Genomic DNA, 21344 nt, shown 5'->3' on the forward strand with positions numbered 1-21344 from the left:
CACACACACACACACACACACACACACACACACACACACACACACACACGCAGAGAGAGAGCGAGAAGGATTGCTTCTCTCACCTGCATGTAGTCAAGGCAGTGGTGAAGGCTAAGTGATTACTGAGAGAACATATTGGTGGGGCTTCTTCAACAAGCCCCCTGTTGAGTACACACATAGGCTGCTTTAAGCCTGCAAGAATATATTTAGTTCTCTCTGCTTTGCTGTGCTATTTCTCTATCTGAAGCCATTATGTTCTGACTGGGGAGACATTAACAAACAGGTCCATCATAGTCGAGGTGATATGATATAAATAAATCAGGGTTGGGGAACAGAGGAGCAGATGGGTGTCTTGCTTTTAGATGCGTTAATCAGGAGCCTGCTATCATGTGATACCTGTGGTACAGACACCAGAGAAGGCCATTCACAGATAGGGAGGGGTGTCCAAGGCAGACAGAAGTTTACAAGGGGCCTGAGGGAAAATACTCATTGTTCAAGGGAGAACGTGAAGGCCAGGAGCTGAGGCTAGAGTTGTATGGGAAAGAGGGAGGTTAATAGCAACCACACGAAAAGAACAGCCATGGTCAGAGATTTAGATTTCATTCTGAGTTGGCTAGAAGTGGTTGGGGGTTCTGCGTAGGTGACTTGCACCTGTGGAGATGTCCCTGTGGTAGTCCCAGCTGGGAGCAGAGAGCTAAATTCCTGGTGTGGTTGTGGGGAGCTGGTGATGGCCCTGTCGTGAGTGGCGGTACAGGCAGTGAGGAAGGAAAAACATGTGTTATGCTCTGAAGGTAGGAAGGTCGGGAAGGATGGATGCACCTAAGGTAGGATATGAGGTAAAGAGATCAAGAATGACTCCTGTGACTGTGTCCTGAGCAACACATGGTATGGTTGTGCCATTGACATGGTGACAAGGCTGGGGGGATCCAGGGTGCTGGGAAGGGGAGGAGTGGTCAGAGAGCCAGTGCTGCTGGTTGGGACAGCAGGCTGGAGGTGCGGGAGTCAAGAGGGCACTGGAGAGAGGAAGGATTTTCCGGGGTGCTGGAGCCAGTTCAAGGCTGAACTCCTAGAACCACTGGGAGAAATTACAGGACAACCTCTGTCCCACTGCGGCTCTGAGGGGCGAGTGATGGTGCAGGTCTGCTCAGGGGAAGAGAATGAATTGGCCTAATTTACTACCACATTGCTAATCACTGTCACTACATTTCAGTGAAGACGTCTAGGGCTATGGATATGGTCTGTCATGTTGTGTAGGTGGAAAGTAGTCAAGAGGTATAAAAGGCCTTATCAAAATTGTGTTTTATTTACAATGAAAAACTATTTTAGGGTTTTCTGTTCTCAAACTACAATAGAAATGTAGAAGAAAGTGCTAATATTAAAGTATGATAGCCCAGGCAAAAGTAATATGAATAGAAAAATTCCAAGTTTCCAGGACATTAGAAATATTTTTAATCAAATCCCTTCATACTATAAAGGAGGAAATCAAAGCCAGAGACATGAAGAAGCTTGTACTCAAGTGAATCCCTTTTATGCAACAGCAGTATTGACAAAACCCATCAATTGAGATGAACTTTGTGTTTTCCTACCTTGAACTTGGATAATTGGACATGTTGACCCTGGGAGGAAGCACCTAATTGGATTCTAGGGCTTGTATGCTGCGAGAGAGCCTGTGAGGAAGAGAAGAGCTTTGGGCTTCTCTGCTCCCAATCCTTCCAACCAGCAAAAGCTCAAAGCTTCGAGCTGATATGTGGTTTAGAGTGCATCTGTGTGTGTGTGTGTGTGTGTGTGCGCGCGTCTGTGTGTGTGTGCGTGTGTGTGTGCGTGTGTGTGTGTGCGTGTGTGTGCGCGTGTGTGTGCATGTGTGTGTGTGTGTGCATGTGGGTATGTGCTTGGCATTGCAGACACATAGCCACTGATGAAGAAAAAAGAAATAATCTAATCTATAATTTAAATAAATAGCTTAGCTTCTTGATCTATGGTTTAGATGAGTCTTTTGAAGTGTGTGAGTGTGTGGGAGAAAATGAGGATTTCTGTATTGAGCTACAATTCTGATATTTGTTTCTCTGCAAAAATGAATTTGGGATCACTTAGGCTATTTAGAAAGTCAGACAGTCAGGGGTGACTTTATAAGGAGCTCCAACAGGAAAGAACTCAGGAAAATAATGAATAATTCAGTTCTCTTGAACAAAGCAGTTATTTTATTAAAATGAATCATAAATATCTAATGGGTGCAAAACAACATTTTCCATGAAAATATTCACCACCCTCAAGATTCATAGAGACATCAATTGGAGCATTTGTACAGTGGCAATTTCACAGGAAAACTTTAATGGTAAAGCAAGCCGTTTTTCAAGTTATAACACAATATGCATCACAGTATTTTTGTGGTTCATGTTATGCAGGTCTTCTTACATTTACAATACTGGTGGATCTTCTCACTTTTACAATGTTGGTTAGGTTTGAGGAGTTCATATTAGCTTAATGTTTACATTTAGGTTGGTATCTAATCTTTGTTTAGTAATTATGAGTATTAAGTTACATAATTTTGGAAACCGTTTGGGTTGCTCACAATTAGAAATATAAACCTGAATTTGCGAGCCTTCTAACTTTTCACAAACTGATGATCCTTCTGAATCTCTTTCTTAAAATTGGTACTCATAGGTAAAGAATATTGCTATCTGTAGAATGCTTAATACCATGTGTTAAAGAAAACTAAACATGGCCAGAGAAGAACTCCTCGCTTTTATATTTGAGTCCTTGTGGATGAACTATAACCTAGCTTAATAGGCAGACAAGATTGAAAGCCTAACTTAGGAGTTTGCGCCTGTAGCAATGGCTGAGACTTGGCCAATCCCAGCGGCCATACTTCAACCACTCATAGACTGTTGAGTGGTCAGTTGTTCAAATAAGACAAACACCAACCTATAACCAATCCAGCTGTTACACCGCTCTGCTGATTTCCGTATGGCACTTCCCTTTTTTTGTCTATAAATGGTGGCGTGCACCTGTAGTCCCAGCTACTTGGGAGGCTACTTGGGAGGAGAATTTCATGAACCCAGGAGGCAGAGGTTGAAGTGAGCCGAGATTGTGCCACTGCACTCCAGCCTGGCGCCTGGTAACAGAGCGAGACTCTGTCTCAAAAAATTATAGTAATAATAATCTGTTCTGAGCACAAGGCATCCCTGTAGTCTCTCTGAATCTGCTGTGATTCTGAGGGCTGCCTGATTCTACATATATGTAATACATCTACTATTATTAAGTAGATAATTATATCTACCATTATGAATAATTAGTATATCTCCTATTATTAATATATGTATTATATATTATATATAGTTTATTATTAAGAATGACATTATTATCATGGCATCTACTTGTCTGATTTTTTCAAAATAATATTTCCATTTCTATTATGTAGAATAAAGCAGCCTGCATGTGACCACATAAACACAGCATCTTTTCACTGGTTCACTCATTCCACAGTGCAGCTTTTAATGGAATTTGGATGGAGTACACTGAGTCCTAAAGCAAATACTACAAAAATTACAAGACTTCTTCTTTCAAATTCATTCTCTCTCTTCTTTGTTCCATAACAACTCATTAGATACCTGAATCAAAATAAAATATACATGCAACAGTAATTGAGCAAAGGCATATTCAATACTTATGTGGTTAGACCTCCAGACAGAAGAAAACATTGCTGTAATTCCTCCCACCTCTTCATTTTTTTTTTTTTTTTTGAGACGGAGTCTAGCTCTGTTGCCCAGGCTAGAGGACAGTGGCGGTATTTCGGCTCACTGCAACCTCCGCCTCTTGGGCTCAAGCGATTCTCCTGCCTCAGCTGGGATTATAGGTTTACGGCACTATGACTGGCTGATGTTTCTGTTTTTAGTAGAGACGGAGTTTCGCCGTGTTTGCCAAGCTGGTCTCTCGCTCCTGACCTCAAGTGATCCAATGGCCTTGGTCTCCCAAAGTGCTGGGATTACAGGCGTGATTCACTTTTATCATTAAAGGTACAAAAGTGGTTTTTACCTTCGACTCTGTTTTTGAAGGTGAAAATGTTGAAGGTATCACATGAAAATTTATGGAGGTTTATTTCCACATTAAAATGGATGTAAAATGACTTTCCTGATTGTGACATAGGAATGCTATCTAGAAACAGCAGATAGGACATTTGCCTAACCAGAATATAAGTGACACAGATATAGACCTCACCTCCTGAGGCTTAACTGCATGAAAACAGTATTCATAACGCTTTGCATGAGTGTCTTCCTCCGCAGATTATTAAAACAACAGGAGAAAAGTCTCTAGGCTCCTGTATTTTGAGCTGTGGCAGTAAGACTGCATGGACCTGGAATTCCACAAGATGGCGAGCTCTCCATAAAGTCAGATGAGCAAGACAAAACAAAAAAATCCAAACCAAGAAATTAAAATAAAAACAGAAAAATGAAGAAACACAAGCACAAATGCTAGCTACTAAAAGTTCCCTTTTTCACTTACGGTTCTTCCTGTATTTAATGCTTTCCCCTAACTCCCTGCCCCCGCAACCCAACACACACACCCCTCCAGCTGTTTGCTTTATAGGTGCTATTTCAATTTTTCTTTCCCTTTGTATATCATACATTTGGGGAATGAATGCAATTTCTGCTTTTGGGAATTGAGATTTAATGAAAGCTAGAAAGAGTAATTCATTGTTTATCTTCAGCCTACCTTAAACAGCTTAGATGGGTTTAGTCCCAGAAAAGCTAGGCTCTTAAATCCAAAAAGTTATTCCAAGTCTCCTTTTGTATTGATTAATGGTGGAAATGATGGTGGTGCTGCAGGATAACATTTGTCAGTAAAGGTCAGATTTTGAATTATAAGTTGAAAGCAAGCAGTGTTTGACTCAGAGCGTGTGACCCATTTCTAACCCGTGTGGCCCTGAAAGGAAACGCTGAGTCACCGTGAGCTTGAACTTATGATCCTGCTGGGAGCCATACCTGTCACGGGGAAGCCATGGCAAGCAACTCCCATGAAGGTTTGGTTTCTGCTAAGGGTTTATTATGAACAGTGAACCTAATCTGAGAGTGTCACATACAAAGTTTAAAAAGAGGTAAGGGAAAGAAAGCTTAAATACCATGTGGAAGTGAGTCTTCATTATTACATAATAAGCTATTATTTAGTAAGTAGCTTGAAGGTGCTCCCAAGACAAAAATTCAAGACAAGAGGTGCTTCCCTCAGTTCTCACAGACTCCATTATTGATAACCTAAGTGACAGCCACAGCCGTGATCAGTGCAGCTCCTGGGGCCCTTTCCCTGTGCCAGGCACTCTGCAGTGCTCATCTCTGTTCACTCACTGAAGCCTCATCCACAGCTAAGCAGAGGGTTTACGGCTGTGTCTGTACCGTATAGTGAGATGTCACGCAGGACCCAAGATTGGAGTCCAGGCCCTGCTGACTTTATCCCTAAACTGTCTCCACAACAATCCTGCCTGTCAGGTGGCAGTCACTGGCATTAGCTCCTTGTGTCACCAAGATTTTAACGGAAATGAGAGAGAAAGCACGAAGTCTGAGTCTGCATGTCTGTCTTTATTTTAAATGGCTTAAGCAAAACTAACTCATGACATTCTAGGGATTGCCACCTCTAATGACTATGAAAACAAACGACTCTAGGTCTTTGTTTTAATCTAGAAGATCATAAAACTTTCAGAGCTAACAGAGTTTTGTTACCCTAGGTGGACAGCGTAGCCATTCTATGAGTGGTTGGACTACCTATGTAAAGTAGCAAGGACATTTCACTGTGAAATGAGAATGAGAGGAGTTGGGCAAGTGGCTTCTGTCCTTCCTTCTGTTCTTGAATCGTAAGTGCTCAAAAGAGAAAAGATGAAAAAAGACATGAGCATCAGGTGCTATGCTCTGTCTCTTTCGTTAATCTTCAAAACCCTGTGAGGAGTGATGGGCATCCCAGATGTTAGATGTAGTAAGTCAGAAGTCAGATATGTCACTTGTTCAGGGATAGTTACCTGGAAAATTAGGTAAATGAAAGAGGTGGATTTCAAACTAAGGCATGTTTGGTTTAAAATTTCTGTTCCTTGGAATTCCGTGATTGATAGTGTTAGATTCCCAACTCTAACACAGTTAAAGAAGAAACGGAAAGAAAAGCAGGGAGTGTTGAGGTGATGGCAGAGCTGAAGAGAGCAGAGGTTGTCCCTGACGCAGGGACGGGAGATGCAGGAACTCAAATGTGGCTTCTCTCTGTCACAGTCACGCACATGGCATGGGCACATGCACACACACCAGTTTTGTATGTGTTTTCTAACACAGAGAAGGACATGACCACATGCTGCTCTGGGGTCCCCTAAGTTAGAAACCACTGGTCTCTCTGTCAAAAGACCATCTTGGTGGCTCAGCCCAGGTCTTGGGCCCATCTCCGGCCCTGAAGTTAAGGGCAGAAGGAAGAAGTACATTTGGCCGCCGTGTAGGGATGGAGCTATTTAACAGAAGGAAGAGGCAGGGAGAGCTGAGCACAAATCAACAGGCAGCAACAGGAGGCCCTGTGCCTTCGCCTTTGTGGTATTCCAACTACCAGGAAGACTCCCAGCCCAGCAGGCAAAGGTCAGTCCCTCTGTCAGAATGCAATTGTCCGTAAGTCTGGGTAGCGGTCCTTCAGCACTCACCACTAGTGATGGCCAAACTTACCACCTTGATAAGTTCTTCATGACATAGATCTACACTATTGTGGTCCTGTTTGAGTGTTTCCAGCTACTTATACAGGACCATCACAGGACCATCATAGTGTAGCTCTATTTCAGGAAACCTATAGATGAATATTGAAATGTATTTCCTTATGACTTTTATTTGTATAGATGTTTTCAAACAACACTGTATGAGGTTGAAACAGCAGTATAATCTGCCCAATCTACAGTGTCCTTAAATAGCTCGTGTTGTACTTGTTATCTGAATATCCCTCAAAAATTCAGACCTCAACATTGCTTTGAAACGGTTAAATGTATTATATGATGACACACCGTTTTGGCTGTTGTCCTTGGTTTTGTTATCACCCTTGTGATACTTCTGAAGTTAAGAGCAGCTGTCATTAAGCACTTATCAGAGATTTTCTCTTTGTCTGCTCGTGATAATTGTGGATGACTGCAATTGAGTTCCCCACGTCACACATGGAGTGACTGAGAGCTATGGGTGCTTGGGTAACTAACCAGCATGGGACAGAGTTGATGTTTGAACTTCAGTCTGTTCAACTCTCAATTATTTGTATGAATGGTTTTCAAATGATTCTATATAGTATAGGAATTACATCACTGATGAATTTAACTGCCTCTGCTTTAGCAAGAGAACTATTGGCTAAAATCAGCATCTTAATTAACCCTTCTCGTTTCTTTTTCACATTTTTTGACAATAGTGGCATCACTATGATTTTTATTAAGAAAATAGACCATCATTAAGCCAAATATAAATATACTAAATACACCATCATTAAGAAGGTGTATTCATGTAATAAACGTAAATAAACATGCACACACAACTGCACACGCAAATAAAATTCAGCAAGAAACTACCTCCATTAAAATGTATTGAGTGTCAGGTACAGTAGTCAGTAATTAATTCTCACTTAATTCCTCTGATAACTCTATGAAACTGTTACTAATGTCATCCCTGTTTTGTGACCGAGGACACAGAGGTTCAGTAGCAGCGTGCTCATGGTCAGGCGAGGGAGGAGGTCAGACATGGTGCCCAGTGGCCCATCTCCCAGCAGAGAGGGCCTGTCTCCAGCAGTCCTGGCCACTGACTACTGATGCCATTTTTCCTTGAGAAGGTGATGGCCAACTGTGTTGTTTGGAAACTTACACTCGGCCAGGCGCGATGGCTCATGCAATCCCAGCACTTTGAGAGGGCGAGGCAGGTGGCTCACGGGAGGTCAGGAGTTCGAGAACAACCTGGCCAACATGGTGAAACCCCGTCTCTACTAAAAATACAAAAATTAGCCAGGTGTGGTGGCAGGCGCTTGTAGTTCCAGCTACTCGGGAGGCTGAGGCAAGAGATTCACTTGAAGCTAGGAGGCAGAGGTTGCAGTGAGCTGAGATCACGCCACTGCACTCCAGCCTGGGTGACAAGAGCGATACTCCCATCTCAAAAAAAAAAAAAAAAAGAAAAAGAAAAAGAAACTTACACTCAAACTTATGCTCTGTTTTGACATAAAAACCTAAGGCCAATGTCTAGACAGTCATAGTTTAAGGAAAACAGATACCAGCCTCTTTTTCTCCAAATACCCAGGCTGTTTTCAAAGTTTTTTTTTCTGGCCTTTACACTTCCTATTTGATAGAGGCCATTTTCCCAGTCATGTGTGTAAAAACAGGTGCCGTGAGCCTCGTGGCTGTCAGGTCTCTTTCTCTTGAGGCAGCACAGGTGCTGGCCGTGTTGCCCTGAAGTCCATGTCCCTGGTGGGGGCCCTTCCTACCCCGTCTTCCCACACTGCACAGCATCTTTGATCTCACCCTTTAATCTCAGGTTAGATTAACATATTTTAAATTTCAATTTAACTATAAAACCTCCTAACCCCAAAATATTTAATAAATACTGCTTTTCTGTCATATCCAATAAAGTCTCCTCGATGACGCAAGTCCACAGAGATGGCTGAGCCTTGGGGAATTCGGCATGAGCGATTGCTAACTGGTTCTTTGACATCTTCTCTATTTCTGGTCTCAGCACTTCCTTTAGGAATGGAGTTGGTTATCAGCAAGGTAAAACCAGTTGTTTGCTGAGCAAAGAAGGTGTGCACTTGATGCTAGATGTACAAGCAGTATATTTACCATTAGGGTATCAAAGAGAAAGTCATTCTTGTGTCAGGAGAGAGTTAAACACTCCAGCCTCACTTCTGCAGTCAGTGAATTAAATGTCATAAGACATTCTCAGGGTTGTTATGAGTAAATAAAATTATGAATTTAAAGCATGTTGGTCTAGGCCCTTGATTGCTTATTTATAATTTCAAATTCCAAAAAGTTCTGAAAACCAAACATCCACTTATGACTCATGTGCTCATAAAAAACATGACCCAACCTGGACTTATTAGCAGCAAAATCTCAACTCGATTGTTGTACATGTGTGTATAATTCTTACATATTTCTCCGACTGTGAATATTCATATGGGGTTCCCCCCAGATGAAAGTACTTGATTGGGGACACTGCTCCAATCCTACCGGGGATATAAACACTATCTTCACTTTTTAAAAATCTGGATTTCAGAACATGCTTGTCTTCAGAAGTTTAGAATAAGCAGCTGTAAGGTGTGTAATCTAGCTTGTGGAGGTCTGAAAACATGGCAGTCATTACCTTTCTCACCAAGTTAAAGACTTACCTTGCCTTGTAAGACCACGCGGCAAATGTTTGCTGAAAACGATCGGTAAACCTGCTTCTGTGTCTGGACAAGGAGGCTCTGAATTCACTTCCAAAATAGTTCTCGCTCCGTCTTGCTCCTCCTTCCCTTTTTTTTTCTCAGTCTCTTTCTCTCTGTCTCTGTCATTTCTTTCTGTCTCTGCCTCTTTAACATTGTTTATTCCTTATAACTAAAATAAATTATTTTTTGTACCTTAAATAGTGAAGAACCATGTGGAGATGTGAAGGAGGCACAGATTTCAGAGGACACTGCTTGACTTTGCCGACGGTTGTGATATCGCTGGTCAGTGGAAGTGTGAGCCTCAGAGGCCCGTGAAGGTTGCAGAGCATGGCTCAATTGTCTGCTTGGAGACCCCGCTGCCATTTGAGAGGGACCCCGGCACGGTTCCACATGTGTGTGTGTGAATCTCTCTCCTTTCCAAAACCCGCCCATGTGGCTGTAGCAAACAGCATCACGCACTGGACCAGCCCCGTCTGCCTAACCAGTGAAGTCCCTGTCCAGCTGATGTAGTCGGTGTTTCTTTTTCTCTCAACCTCTCCTGCTGATCTCTTTCCAACTTGCAGGCCATCCTCCCACGTGTATTGGGCAAACCCAAGCTGCCTTGTCCGGTGGGCCTTCCTCTGGGTCTGGAGTGACCACCTCTTTCTGACAGCCATGCTGGGTGAGTTGGCCTGAGCTCCTAGGAGCCTGGGTGGATCACGATCCACGTCCCAGCCCAGATCTACTCCAGCCTGGCCTCGTCCCCTTGCTGACACTGTCATCATTGGTGACCATTCTTATGCATGACACATTAAACCCTCTCTTATCAGTGCGTTCCATATGCACTCCCCATCTTTGAGGTTTCCTTTGTAGCGTGCAGGGCACATATAGGATACATGTGACACAGTTGAAGATAGAATGCTTTTCTTGTCCTATTGATATAGGACACTGCAAAAATCAATTGCTATACATCAATAGCTGTTAGCAAAATCATACTTTTAGGTATGTAGGCCTATAAAATCAAATCTTCCATGACTGCTGACATTAGAGAGATTATATCCTCAATATAGGGTGACTGACTGTCTTTTGCAATTTATGAGTATTCGGTGATAACTATGTGTGAACTGGTGAAAGCAGCAGGCTTGTTAGTTGAAGGCACAGAGTTTACCTAATTCAGGATCCACATCTCCCTGGCAAGGGTATCTGGGAAAATCGTGCAATGCGGCCTCTCTCTGCTTCCCTCTCCTTATGTGTAGACCGTGATAGCCTCAGAGTGTGGTTGTGAGTGGATTGTATGGGCTACTCCATGAGAGACAGAGTGAGTGTGGTGGAAGGGTTGGCTAGTATCATCACTGTTAGCAAAGAAGCCTCCTTCCCATTGGAGTCATGTGAGAACTGAAACAATAATTGTTATGCAGAAGCTATGGTTTGGAGTTAGAGCTTTAAAATACATGGAATCAGTGGAGTCTGGTCTTGCTCCTAATGTACATTTCTGTGTCTCTGCAACCCTGCCGAGAGCCATGCCTACCTCTCTCACTGGGCATAAACTGGGGTCTGGACTTGCATTCATCATGTAGCTGTGAGGAATTACAAACTTAAATGATTTAAACCTAATGGAATCTTTCACGTAAATCAACCCAGCATTTTGACATGAGGGTGGCTGAGGGTGGACAAGGAAAGGAAAGAGGAGGGCAGAGCCTTGGAGGCCTGTCGGGTGGGGTAGGCAGAGTCTGGTTGCATGCCAGCCCCAGGCTCAGCTTCTGTGCGACCCTCATGTCACAGGAACAGAGAGGGGCACGCTGCTGAGAGATATCTTTAAAAGGGCAGAAATGAACACTTCTGTAAAACTTCCTCTTTCACGTCTTCCTTGGTACAAAAAAAAAAAAAAAAAATCCATCCCTGGGTCTTAAAATGCTTTGTTTCTCTGTACCAGCTAGAGAAGGAGAAAAGAGAAACTTCCTTGAAGTCTAAAATCCAGTGCTTACTTAATGAGAGATGTTGAAGTCAGTAAGATTTGGAACGCGCGATATGTTACCTGTATCTGTCTCTTCAGGTGGAGTCTGTCAGGTTCAAACCAGGCATATGTCATGTGGACTACGGGTGGGCTTTGGAATTGCTGACATGTTATGGATATTTAGGTGGAATCCTATGATAAAAAAAAAATGTGTGTTTATGTGTGTGCAGGGAAGCTAAAATTATTTTCTATGCCATAGTAGGAATTAGCACATTGAATCTAATGCTTTAAAGCATATAATTAAAATAACAATAACCAGCATTTGTTCAGCACTGAGTTTAGGAAGGAGAGAATACCAAAACGTTGACATAACATCATCTCCCTCTATCCACAGCCCAGTCCAGAAGCAGGTTCCTCCCCTTGCTACTCATGAAAAAGCAAACACAAAGAGACATCACGCAGACCTCCCAGTCACACACGAGCCATGGTTTTGTCTGGATTTCTCTTAAACACTTCACAATTTGCCTTTCAAACCCTGATTTGTGAAAACAGGTGAAAGATTTTGTGGCGGTATTTGCAAATGATCCACAAAAGGACAGGAGCACCTAGAGTAAGGGCCACTCATGAAGGCATGGGCTGCGTGTATCCATCTGTGTCCCTGTCAAAGGCATCACTCTGGCAAGATGCCGGATGACCTCAGAACACGGTTGGAAGTCAAGACACGGGAGAGAAGGAGTTACAGGAACTTGTAATGAGGCGATGGCAGTACGGCTTGGTCATTGCTTTTGCTAGCAGTCACTGTCACTAGGAGAGTTATTTCAGAGGAAGAGGATGGTGAAGCCAGCACTGTTTGGAGCAGTGGAGGGGGCTCTGACCAGGCAAACCGTAAGGGTAGTGGGTGTTTCCCACACAGCAGGTGCTACCTGCATAGTAAGCACAGAGAAAGGAGAGGGAAGTCCAGCTCAGTCCAGTGTGTCCGACCTGCTGGCCAGCACCTCACCACCCACCTCCGTCTGGGGCCCTCGCCATCCTCCCTTCACAGCCCCAGTGCAGCCAGGCTGTGGCCGATCAGGAGCCCTCAGCCTGCAGACTTCTCTTCCCCTTCTGCTTCTCAGTGTCTTCTTTTCTTTGCAAATTCGGGAGTCTCAGCATTCAGGCTGAGCACTTTTGGCTTTTCTGTCTTTGTCTGTGTCATTCTGCCACACCATGACTTCATAGTAAACCTTATCATCCAAAAGAATGCGTCAATTTTGTGTTTTACATGAATTATTCTTAAACCAGCATTTTTTTCCCAGCCAGCATTTGAATGCTTTGATTTTGGAGCTGACCTATTGGCATTGTTATATAGGCTGTTACATTTCGTTTTGTTCACTTTTGCTATTTTGACATTGGTGTCTTTTTACTGCTGAACTATTTGAGCCATGAAGCTCCTCACAAAATCTTAGAGACAGAAAAGGGTTTCTGCTATCTTCCACCATCAGTTTAGGGCCATAGAGTCCAAAGGTACATTAAAATATGCCCACTAATCTCTACATTTATATACATTAAAAATCCACTTGGGTAGGATACTTGGTCCCATCAGTTTGCCCGGCTGGACACAGCAGAACATGCACAAAGTGTCATGAGCCATCGTGGCCACGTAAAGACTGATGTGTTGTAGCCATGTGAATGTCATTGTGTGACACCATTCTTCCTGTGCCTCCAATCTAAGCGAGGCTTCCAAAACAGGTCAGAGCCAGGCTCCTGTTTTTCCGAGTCATGGGAAAGTCATTAACTCTGCTTCCCACCTCCCACCTCTACAGAGTATCTTCGCCTTTGTAAGTACAACCTGCTGAGCGATCATCCTTAATAAAGTGCTCCAGAGAGCCACTCTCACCCCCTGTTGTCGGAATGGTCGATGATGCTTGAACTTCAATAGAAAGAAATTCTCATTATTCAAGTCAGGTACTCGAATATGTGATTCCCACGTAGGAATGGAATCACTTAGATTCAGATTCAGTAGAACCGAATTCCCAGACGTTCCCCACTTACTGATTTGCAAATGCTGTGTTTTTTTTCCATTACTTTAGTCTCTGTGTTCCTAGCCAGGGCAGTTCTCCATTACACAAAGGAAGACCGTGGGAGTTGTATCTGCACACCCACGGAGGTCTTCCCAGCAACACAGCATGGAGTGAGCCACTCACTCCCAATGTCACATCTTCTGCTATCGGTGCAGGCTAGTGGGTTTTGTTCAGCTTGTGTTTGTTGGCCACACCCTGACATATTCGGTTTAACCTTTTCACGTTAATTCATAGCAGCAAATAAATGGTTCCTCAATGTTGTTGCTCTGAATGTGTCATCTCTTCTTAAATACATTTTCAACACAGGAAATTCATTTTCAACATAAGAAAGGGCTGTACTTTTCTTTCTGGGAATAGAAGGTATGAGTTCGTGGGTCCATGTGTTTTCCTGCCACTGTGTTGTTCAGAATTAAGTATACATGGTCAGTTTTGAATTTAGCTGAGCATCAGCCAGAGGCACCCAGAGCCAAGGGAAGTTGAAGGTAGGCTCACTTGGGTGCCCTTGATTCTGAAAGGATGGCGCTCTCTTGCTAGTTCCAGCCTCTCTGTGGGCATCCTTTAAGATGTTTAATTTATCTTTTAAAACAATGAAGTCATTGTGGTGCGTTTGCTTTCAGGAGCGACAATGGGACAACTGGGGAGAGTGTCACAGAGATGAACTCAGGTTCAACCAAGCTCCGCTGCCCCTATTCCTCTGTTGCTGGGCACATTTCTGAACCTCACCTTTTACTTACTTATTGGTAGAGGGAAGTATGGATGGTCTTAAATTATTGATGGTGGGATCAGAGACAGGTAAACATGATACGATTTATAAATGTAGATAATAAAACAGTGGTATAATTTTTATTGTGCATCTTTAGTAGCCTTGGGTTGAGCACTTTGATTTTCTCATCTAAAGAACCTGGATCCCGCACCACGTCGTCTGCATCCCAGTAAATGGCATCTCCACTCACACTAGGATCTGGAATGTTATTCTTAACTGTCCTCCTTCCTCTCACACCGGCCCATCTGCAAGTCCTTCTGGCTCTGCCTCCTGAACATGCAACAAACCCGTGTACATCTCTCCACCTCTCTGCTGCAGTGCAAGACCTGGCTCCTATCACCTCTCACCTGTAATTCTTCAAGACTTCTGGTCCCTGACACTGACCAGCCCCCACGAAAAGTCATGCCCCACTGAATGGTTCAGAGTGTGCTTTCTAAAGTAGAAGATTGATCCTCTCACTCAGCCCTTCCTGCCCCAATTAAAGGCTTCCAGTGTTTCCCTTGAACAATAGAACAGAATTCGTCCTCGTCACCTGTGCCCTTGGATCTTCTCATCCAGTCTGTGCCACTGTCACCAGGATGCCACTGCAGCCACCTTGTTCTGACCCCACAAAGATTCAGAGCCACCTGCTCCATGGCTTGTCCTCCAGACCTCCATTTGGAAACCTCCTTATTTTTCAGATCTCTATGCAGATATCTGTTTTTACAGAGGCCTTCCCAGAATGAAATGCACTGAGGTGATGGTGTTTCAACATGGTACTGAACAGAGAAAGCGAGGTGTCTAGAAGACCAGCCATCCAAGAGGCTGCAGAGGCAACCAACACCAAGGAGTCTGGCTGGAATTAGTTGCACAGGGTCGCGATCTTCATTCCTTCTCTCCCTGATTCAAATAGTAGCTATTATCTATTGTATTTGAAGCACAATGCTGCTTTCTGAAGATGAGAAAATAAGAGATGGTCCCTGCTCTAAAGTTGCTCAAAGTCAAATTGTTCAAAGTTGAAGTAATCAGCACATAGACATTAAATTGCAATGTAGGAAATGTCCCCAGCATATAACTGAAGAATCTCAGGTGCACTCAAGGAAGCATTGTGTTCAGATGCAGGAGGAGTGAAAAGCAGGGGTCTGGAGCCATCCAGAGAGGGACAAACACACAGGACTCTGCCAAGGGCTGCATGCAAAGGTCGCCAGGAACAGGAGGGCATGAGTGGGACCAGGCATCTAGAGACCAGCAAGCTAACCTGGAAAAAGAGAAATCAGAGTGATGTTTTCTCAAACAGCTTTTGGAGAGAAGTAAGAGCAGTGCCATCAACATTTCAGCCGTGGCAGTGGGCTCATTCCAGAAAGGCTCTTTCCTTACTGGAAGGATAAATCGTCGACAGGGAAAACACTGATGAAGTTGATCCACTTCACGATCAATGATCCTTTTGAATAGATGGTGTTAAATAAAATCTTAAAAAAAAAAAATTAATTATTTTCAGATTGCACGTAGTTCTGTTTAGGTTACAGGCACTGTCAATTTTTAGAGTCCTGGTATGAGAAAGGCCCACAGCACAGTGCAAATCACTGAGTGTAGCGTGACAACACGGCACATGCACCATCCTCAGTCTGAGTGTAGCATGACAACATGGCACATGCACCATCCTCAGTCAAGAGCCACGTCTTGGATAGTATGACTCCCAAGTGAACAAAGGAGAGGGCATCTAGCAAAAACTGAGACACACAGAGAGAGAGAGAGAGAGAGAGAGAGAGGAGAGAGAGAGAGAGGCTGTCCTAGGTGAAGATATAGCACAGGAAAAAACACACTCAGAGAAAATGAGTGTGCCAGCCACAAGCACCAGTGATTCTCCTAAGTGAAGTGGTAATAACCAATGTATTACATTTGCATTTCCAGCATTTAGAATCTTTCCTCCTGTTTGCTTCCTCCACCCAACAGCAAGGGTTATCTTTCTAAATTAGTGATTTTCCACATCCCTTGGCGAGTGTCACACCTCTGATGCCTTCCACTTCCTGACGCTTCTGGTATAACGGGTCTGGGGCATGACCCAGACACTGAGACTCACTGGCTGCCCCATGATTCTCGCCTGCCCTGCTGAGGACCCTGCTACATATCAATTAGATGCAGCATTTTCCAGAAGCCATCCTTCTAGAGGTTCCCAGAAAACCCAAATAAACCCCGATTACTGGATTGATTTTCAATAAGGCTCTCTGTCCTGGAAGTAGATTTATATTTCACATGATTTGTGAAATTTCACCATCTCTTTGGATAAGGAAATAAATGCAAGGCAGAGAGATCTGCACTGTGGAGTGCCCGAGGTCACAGGGCCAATGCACGCACCTGGCCTGGAGCCTGAGCATGCACGCAAGGCTGCCCTGCCTCTCACCACCACGCTGATGTCCACCAGGCAGTTCATTAAAGGGGGCAGGAACTGCCCAGCAGCAGCTCTGCCTGAAGGACTTGGGTGAGGTTTCTAGAAGCTTTTACCCTTCCATCTCCAGCCCAACTCCTGCTCTGCTCTGCTCTGCTCTGCTCTGCGTTTCACAGTCATGTCTTCCAACAGACTCCAATGTGCTTGCCTTCTGGGGCTTTTCTCCTCTCTGCACAAGGAGAGAGAGATGGGAGGTGCTTCCAGGAGAGAGAGGCGGCTGGGCCACAGGGAGAGACAGATGGGCAGAGAGGACGGAATCAGCCTGGAGGTGAGGAAGTGTACGGGGACAGAGGGGCAGAAAGGCCAGTGCAAGTGCCAGGCGCCCCATCACATGTCCCGTAAATGTAGGCATCCATTCAGCTACTGGCAATATGGTTACAGCACTGTGCCGTTATGTTATTGCATGATGTAGTCTGTTAGTGAGGGATCTATAGCAATGTTATATAGGATATTATATGTTATGGCATAGGATGTATAATTATGTATAATAAAATGGGATTTGATATTCATAATGCCACATGTTTTATCTCTGACGAGCAACATGGAATTCTTGCATTTGAATAAGTCATGTCCGGTGGATGTCAACATATAAGAAAAGGCTAACTTCTGATACATAAAGAAGTACATATATGAATGACTGAAAGAGAAAAGAATGGGGTTATTTGTTAGGTAAAAGCAGTGAACTCGTGTAGATTGACAATTTATGTCAAGGACCACTCGCAATACTGTAAAATAAAAATTCATAGAAAGGGAATGGGCCTAAAGCTGGATTATCTTTTGAGCTTAAAATACCTAAAAGTAAAATAATGAACAAAGATATAGCAAGTAAGCCAATAATGTTTTTGTACCAAAATCTGTACTCTTCATATGAAACTGTTTCAGACACATGTGGTACACTTTTTTTTAAATGGCCATATTTAGGTCATAGAATTTTAGTTTAATAAATTTACACAATCAGAAATTGTGCAGGGTGCATTTTCCCTCCACAGTGTGATACAATTAAAAATTAAATACAGAAGTAAAGGTAAACAAAGTCACTAGAAAACTAAATGTTTTTAACTGGTAATAGAAACAAAAAGTACAGCCACATATACAGTGACACTAAATAAATAAAAGTCCTTTGTGCAGATCTAAAATTGACTATAAAATAAATTTTTAAGAATCAAATTATGTGAATAATGTAGAAGAAACCAAGACTGTTTTCATCCTGAAGGAGCCAAGTTCAGGAAGTTCCTAAACAAGAACTTTCAAATCTTCAAAGAATACAAAATTTTTTAAACCATTACAAAAATTAGAATGAAGAAATCTGTGGTTCCTTTTCCAGAAGGCTGCATGCATACAGGTGAGAACCTGAAGTTTCAATCAATATGTGGAAAGATGCAATTTCCCACAAGTAAAGAAGGATTTGGAAATGGAAAGAATAATGAGGCGCCATTTCACAATGAAAACATTTTCAGAAATAACAAAAATCAGATCATATGAAAATAGACACAGACACTCCTAACGAGGGTTAGCACAGCTAATTTGATGAACAGAGCCCAATATTTGGTAAAGTTGGAAATGTGCGTAACATATCATCATGCAAAAGGTGATTGATCTTCCTCCACGGAGCACACCTGGGAATGTCTGGAGATATTTTTGGCTGTCACAACTCAGGAGAGGGTATTCCAGAATCTAGTGGGTGGAGCACAAGGTCCTGCCTTCCACGGGAGGACCCCACTGCAAAGAGCTATCCAATGCACAATTGATAATGAGAAAAATTTTAAAGTACAGAGGCAGCTGCACAGTGGCTTAGAAATCCTGGCACAGAGAAACACACACATGCATTAAATGTACAGAGCTCTTCAGTGTCACATTTCCTGAACACACAAGGAAAAGGAAAATAAAATAAATGATCATAATTAGGGAAATGAATAAATTAATCTGATTATAATTATGGCACTTTAAAATATTTTAAATAAATGAACCTAAACTATAAGCATTAAGGAGAATAGATTTATAACCTAAAGTCAAGCTAACAAAAAGCAATTTGCTGAATGATTCATGCACTATAAATTAAAAGCCCATAATCTTACTTATTTTATAGGTATATACACATATAATTTGAAAAAAATTAAATAGACTGAGAATATATTGCAAAATTAATCATTCTTACTTCACCAAGTAAGGGGGAAAAGAGTGTACAGATGGGTTGTTAACTTTATCTGTAAAGTTTATTTCTAAAAAGCAAAACTCTGAAGTAAATATGGCTCAGTGTTGCTATCATTAGGGAATGACATTGTCTCTATTTCTCTGTAGGTTTAAATTTTTCTCATTATCAATTTTTTTTAATTTAAAAATCCAACATATCTATGACATCATGATCTGAAGATATATATCAATAAAATAATAGAGGATTATTTGACTTACAAAGATAGAGGTATAGATAAAACATCAGCAAATATAATCTAGCAGTCCATTAAATACTAAATGAACAATGTTAGGAAATTTAAGTATTAGCATACATTACATCAATAAGTTAAAAAAGAAAAGTCAATTGACCATTTCCAAAGGTGCCAAAAGGTTGATAAAGGTCACTTCCCAAATCTTCTTTTAAATTAGAAGTAAAAGGAGTCTTTCTTTTATTTTTTTTGAGAGGGAGTCTTACTCTTGTCACTGAGGCTGGAGTGCAGTGGTACCATGTGTGCTCACTGCAACCTCCCCCTCCTGGGTTAAAGTGATTCTCCTGCCTCAGCCCCCCAAGTAGCTGGGATTATAGGCATCTGCCACCACACCTGACTAATTTTTTGTATTTTTAATGGAGACAAGGTTTTACCATATTGGCCAGGCTGGTCTCAAACTCTTGACCTCATGATCCACCCGCCTCAGCCTCCCAAAGTGCTGGGATTACAGGCATGAGCCACCGCGCCTGGCCTGGAAGTCTTTCACACGCACAAAAATTATGCTAGATTCCCAAGGAGATATCACATTTAGTTGTGAAATAAACCCAGTATCTTTTAATCATTGATCTTTTAAGTTTTAATTATCATTAGAAAAGAAATGAAATGCAGTGAATAAAAATTACCAAGAAAGTTAAAACTATCAGTACCATTATAAATAATGTTTGTCTACCTAGAAAAATCCAACATAAACAAACCAGTGCCAAAACACATGTTCTAATACTGTGTTTTAGTAAAGTTTGAGTTACAAAGTAAACATATGCAAAAACGAAAATATCACACACATATCAGTCATAACAGTTTAGATGAAATAAATAGAAATATTTCTTTTAAAAATACTGCTAAAGTGTAAAATATCTGTGAATGAAAATGAATCCGATAAAGACACTCCCAGATAAACTGCAGTCATGTGGAGGCTGTCTGACTCGGGCTCCCTATAAATGTGCCCTTGCACATGTGTACACTTACACACCTGTTCTTCCATCTGAACAGCTGTTTTACCTGTTTTATATGTTGGAATTTATATGATTCACATTTAAAGTTTTTATGATGGGAAAAATTCCAAAACCATTGCTCTCAGGCAATCCTGTCTGACAGTTCTTTGTTTTAATCTCTGTCTATTCTCATTTAAGTCACTCCCCTACCAGTCTCCAGAAGTCTTCTGTCCCCCAATAGCAATGCGCTCCATGTGTCTTGCCAAACATGTTTGTGAGAGAAGGACAGAAAGAATGCCTTTGTATACTCTTTCTTTTGCCTGGATTCTCCTGCTCCACCAGTAAAACATTCCCATTCTGAAAATTCATCCTGATGACCTTCTGTTATTTGTAGCTCTCTCTGACACCTTTCCCTGTCCTTTTTAGGCACGGGTGGTCCCCCCACACCACTTCTGAATGCCAACATCCTCTCTGTGTATCTCTACTGTGGAATTCATCAGGAGGCATAAATTATTCATTTATGTTCCTGTTTTCCCCAATAAAGCACAAATGATAAGATTTGAGACCCTCACTTAAGCAACGTTATGCCAATAAGCCCTGGCACCGTCATTCACACGTAACAGGTATATGATAAAATGGGTGAAAAAACATTGCTCTGTACATCTGTATACGTGGGGGTGAGTGGGTGTAGATTTCTGGTTTTACCACAGTAACCCCAGATATTAGTTTTTTAAAATTATTTGTGCCTAAGGCTTCTTCTGATTTGCACATCATCAGATGCATTTACTTTACCAGTTTGAAAAATTATTGGCCACAATCTTTGTGAATGTTCCCCCCTCATTTTTTTTTCTTCCTTTCTTTTGAGATTCCTTGTAGATGCTTGCTGCCCTTTCTGATTCTGTCTCTGCTTCTTACATTTTCCATGTCTGTATCACTCTGTGCTGCATTCTGGATAATTTCTGCAGTGCTTTCTTACATTTCATTGCTTTTTGAACAGTGATTAATGCAAAGCTTAACTTGTGTATTACATATTAATTTCAATGACTTTTGTTCACTTCAAAGAGTTCTGCTTTTTCTTTTTCAAATATGTTTTTTCTCAAATATTGTTTCTTGTTCTTTACTCATATTTCTAGTTTTTAAAATATCCTTAGTTGTTTTGTTAAAACATGCTTGTTGCATAGTCTATAACCAATCATCATATATGTGAAGTAATTTAGCTTCTCCTACTGCTGCTTATTCTGTCTGCTGATGATTGCTCAGTGAGATTATTTCTCCATGTTTTGTGATTTGGAATGTGATCTGGTATTCCTTGTTGACTTGGCAAAGAGGGACTCATGTGGCTTAGGCCATGGGTTAGCTCTCTGGAGATGATTGCTTTGGCATTGGTCAAAGCCCCCAGACTG

General features: G+C 42.1%; 1 protein-coding gene across 1 annotated transcript in view; it reads left to right on the forward strand.

Annotated features, from left to right (window-relative positions):
- The window catches only part of MYO16 (myosin XVI), a 563966-nt gene that overhangs the window by 271041 nt on the left and 271581 nt on the right, over positions 1-21344 (forward strand). The window lies entirely within an intron of this gene.

This window comes from Sapajus apella, unplaced genomic scaffold, assembly GCF_009761245.1.
Source record: "Sapajus apella isolate SASKATOON/1434 unplaced genomic scaffold, GSC_monkey_1.0 scaffold60, whole genome shotgun sequence".
NCBI classification, from domain to species: Eukaryota; Metazoa; Chordata; class Mammalia; order Primates; family Cebidae; genus Sapajus; species Sapajus apella.